This window comes from Dermacentor andersoni, chromosome 7 (assembly GCF_023375885.2).
Source record: "Dermacentor andersoni chromosome 7, qqDerAnde1_hic_scaffold, whole genome shotgun sequence".
Taxonomy (NCBI): Eukaryota; Metazoa; Arthropoda; class Arachnida; order Ixodida; family Ixodidae; genus Dermacentor; species Dermacentor andersoni.
This window is the reverse complement of record NC_092820.1, coordinates 39,506,730-39,511,319: the sequence shown is the minus strand read 5'-3', so window position 1 is coordinate 39,511,319 and position 4,590 is coordinate 39,506,730. Positions and strand designations below refer to the sequence as shown.

Below are 4,590 nucleotides of genomic sequence, written 5' to 3'. Positions count from 1 at the left end.
TACAGGCAGATATATCTGTACTGTGTGACAGCCATCGATACACTCTGCAGAGTCATTGTAAGTACTAAATCTTGACTTATCCTTTCCTTTTCCCCAAAAAAACAACCCTTACTATAATTATTGTAGGATGTGCCCTTTGTGTTTACGGCGGGATGTTACCTAGGTGTGCACTTCAGTGCACACGTAGGTAACATAGAGCATTAATCTATATATGGTGCATGCACTCTTTATATGTTACCTACATGTGCACTTGAGTGCACATGTAGGTAACAGAATGTGCGCAGTGAGCATCTCTTGCAAATAGTAGAGTTAGAGCTATCTGTACTGTATGTTAGTCACTGGCAGATTCAGGGAAAAGGCACTGCTTGCCCCCCTCGCACTAAACATGCCGACCGGCACTAATTGTGGCTATATTGTGCGGAAAATTGAGCATGCCATGAAATAGGATGGTGTATATAATGATATATGCCATGCATTCTCTTAATATATAAAGTATTTCTTACTTTTTCAACCTGTTATTCTCCAGTAGCAAGTCAGATGCAGAAATCTGCAGTATTTAACCTAATATGCAAGAATTTCATGAAAGTTTTGTGCCAGCTAGGCTATCAAATATAGTTCATTGAATGTTTAAGACGGTTCTCATAGCAGGCGTCTTTCAGATGCTCCGCTTCGCCTCCAGTTTGAGAAATATTCTACTTAATTTATACATATATATATGAGCACTATGTTACCTGTGTGGGCACTCTATGTTACCTGGCTGTGTACGCCCTCGAGTGCACATCCAGGTAACATAGAGTGCGCCCAGTGATTATCTTTTTACTCATGCTACAGATGGATCGTCTACCTGAAAGATGTATTAACTTTACCTACTGGCGTATCAAAGCAAAAAAAAAAAAAATGGGGGGGGGGCGCCTGCCTCCCCCTCCCTATATATCTTGGCCGTATTGATCACCACGCGTCATCAACAGTACATACGTACATCAAAGCCTTATGCAGCGAATAATCCCTCACGACAAATAACAATTGCGCGGCGGCTGGAGACGCGGTGGCACGACGCGCAGTTTTCGATGGCTTGCGCTACATGAACCGCAAAAGAGGCGGACGCCTCCGCAGCCAATCCGCCGCTTTGCTGTGAGCGTATATGATTACACAACCATTTAAGTAGCTGTTCGCGGTGTTATATTGGTTTCATGATGACCTCATTACACATAAATATCTAATACGTACATTACGATTGTCTCTATATTACGCTCGTAAGATTTTTTTGCAGCCATCAGCGGGAAATACAAGCGCTGCCACCTCCAAAGCTGAACTGGAGCTGCCGCTAACTTTTAGAACGCCTAGTTCGAAAGAATATAGTGAACTTGAATATCTGTAACGTTTCTGATGCTCTAAGCTGAAAAAAAAAACTCGAACATTGGGAGACGCTGCCACTGCTCCACCTCAAAACTGTGGTCTTCGAAGCACTTTTTGACATGTTGCTTTTTCTACGCTATCTTTTTTTTTCAGCCCTCGGCCTTGTCATGATACTTTTTCTCTACTACTCACACAGATTATACACAAAAGTTTGGTCGCTAACCAATGCAGAACCGGCGGTTGATGCTAAAGGTGCCTTTCTTTTCGAAACTGAGTGTGATTGCTGTAGCGAGATAGCAAAGTGGGCGAGTTGGTTACGATTCATCGTACCTTTAGCAACAGCACAAAAGCAACGCGGAATCAAGGAACAAACACTCCGAAGAAACAGCGCCGTGTTGTTGTGTTTCTTCCTTTTGTCCGTGTCGCTTTCGCGCTGACCACAAGTACGAGTAACTGCTGTGTCGATATTAGCACGCGTAGAAGTAGGGCAGCGCGGATTCCGCAAATGCTAGCTTGGGCGTACGACTGAATGACTTATAATTGTGAGTTGGCTGAGTATGAAAGTTGTGTGCGGAGTATGGCCGTATTAAGATTACGCGAGCATGCAAGCAGTACGCCTGTTTCACTTTGGCCGAAGTTCCGCTGCCGCTGCAAGCCAGCCATCGCCACATTTTGTCGCCGTTATTCCTTACGCTACGAGGAAATATGGTTCCACCTATTCAAGATAAGGCCTGACATTCTCAAGAACACGCCACTGGGCGCCATAAGAAGCGTGTATATGTGTGGCGATTCCGAATTTCTGATCGGTGGGTGTCACAGCTATCGCGGCTTCACGCACACCGTACGCCATGATGCGCGCTTATTGGCTCGTGTCCGCCGGTAAAAGTTCGCGCATAGTTAGTCTAAAATCTCTGCATAAACTTTAAAAAAACAAGGCAGCGCACCAAGACACTTTAAGCTCAATAATTTGTGTTTAAATGCTAGCCTTCCTTCCAGCTACGACTTTTTTTTTTGAATCTCAAAGGCCGTGCTTTTCCAAAATGCACGCCCTAAAATGAAATGTAGATCTCGGAGGCTAAATTCACTTGTTAACCGCAGTGCGGCGCTGCCGCAGTGTGACGGTTGACGGTGAGCTAAGCCACGTTGTGTTGCTGTGAGCGGTGAGAGTGCTCGTTGCAGTTACACGGTAATTTAATCATATTTTCGAAGTGCCTAAACAAACTGTGATCCGTACCGTGTGCATTAACCATCAGGAAACCTCTGGAGTCGTGTAACGCCATTAGTTCGCCTTATGTTTCCTGCGATACGCCAGTGTCTTATGTGTACTACAGCGCCCGTCCGAGCTGCCTTTGTTCTCGGCTGTCCGCGTTCGCTCGTGGAATACCTGGAACTGTGGCTTCGAATTATGGTGCGTGGAAGAATTTGTTGCAAGTTGTGCTTTCGTCCGCTGGTGTTCATCGGCAATTCGACAGTGTTCGCGCCGGAAAGAGCGTCGTCGTGTGGTGCCTGCGAGACGAAGCCGTTTGCCGACCACATTGAAGGTAAGCTGGTCTGACGCTTGCGCGCATTCTCGCAGCTTTTGGTTCACGTAGTAAGCTTTGTGGAACGACAACAGAAGACTTTCTGAGCGTACGTTGACCATGTTATTGTGCACATTTAGCAAAGCGTTTCACGAGGGGAGTTTCCGTGAAATGTATTATTTCTTACCGCTTACTTGCTCTATGGAGTGATGTGCTACCACCGCTGATTGTTGGGATTTAATGGGCAAATATTTACGTAAACGCTGAAAGTTACTGTTTTCTCGGTAGTTTCCCGGCAAGAAATTCTTCCGTAGATATGAATTTCCGCAAGTTACGTGTGTAATGCATGTCGATGTGTCACGGGCATCGCGAGTTGGCACGCGACTGCGATGTTTGACACTTGAACAGATATTAGATTGTGTGAAGATTACTTTATTGATAGTGTTCAGTTTGAAGTCCAGCTTCGCGAGAACTTGTCTGCATTGTTTGTGTTCTTCGACGTGCTCGCGTATTTGTCTTTTATATTGTAGGGCAAATATAGACCGACATTACAACAGCGAAATTTCTTTTTATTCGAGGCATGTCAATCAGACGCTCGTTTTCATTAATGTTTTCATCCGAAGAACAGGATGTCAGTTCCTGCGATTGTTAAAGACAGTGGCTTGTAGCACTGCCTAACAAGGGATGCGATTTTCTTGCGATGCTTTGCGCTCGATGTTTCCCACTCTTATAACCCACCTTGCACGGCTGGCTGTTCTAGTTAATAACGATAGCGGAATGTCGGTCAGATAAATGAGCAAAACGAGTAGCATCGGAAAAGGGATCGCTACATAATCGCGGCCTTGGTTTTAGACCGTTCATAATCGATTGTTCGTTTGATTTACTAGGTAGTTAAGTTTTGGTAGTCTGATGTTTGCTGCTGGTTTTATTCCCGCCTGAATTTTACCATATAACAGTGTAACCTCTTGAGATATAACTACGAGGCATCTGTACAAGCAAGCACACAAAGGTTTATTGGCCAGTTGCCCACTTCTAAAGGTCATGTACTACTTAGCAGCTGCTGCAATAATGTTTAAAAAAGTTTGTGAGCGGTTTAATACCTGAGTGGACTGGCAGCTCAGTCTGTTTCAAACAACAATTAGTTAAAAGCTTCTGTGTTGCCCTGATGTTTTTATGAGCTGTTTTTGACTGCTCCACGTGTCTTAGCTGTGTGCATACAGGCCAGGCTATTCTTGCTTATATGAATATTTTTGAATAAGTGAAAAAGATTGGCTTTTGTTTTGTTTTTCAGGTGCCTTGTGAGCTCTCACCCAAGCACCACATTCCAGAGGTCTGCTGTGAGCAGACGTGGCAAATTGAAGTAACATCCAGATAGTCCAATAAACTGTTCGTAGTTTCAGACAAACCTTTGCAAAGTATAGTCAAAACTTTCTTTTAAAAGTGCAAGCACTGATCCAACCTGATCTTTCTATCCAAACATTACATTTTATATTAGTAACAAAGACATAACTACAACAGCAGCACTGCAGTGAGGAACGTACAGTGGTACTCCAAGTGTTATACTGAAATAATCTATGAAGTCTAATTAGTTTGTAATTTTAGAACAAATTGGCATGAATTTCTCTGCCATAGCAGAGTTCCAATGCGTGCGCTGCATCATGTAGGGAACAGTAACCTTACAATGAAGACCAATGCAAAACTTTTTAAATCAGGA

General features: G+C 43.9%; 1 long non-coding RNA gene across 1 annotated transcript; it reads left to right on the top strand.

Moving 5' to 3' along the window:
• Positions 1–2,429: 2,429 nt before the first annotated feature.
• LOC129385892 (uncharacterized) lies at positions 2,430–4,279 on the top strand. Its single transcript, XR_008613376.2, has 2 exons — positions 2,430–2,897; positions 4,168–4,279. It is a non-coding gene; the product is annotated as an uncharacterized lncRNA (long non-coding RNA).
• The last annotated feature ends 311 nt before the right edge of the window (positions 4,280–4,590 follow it).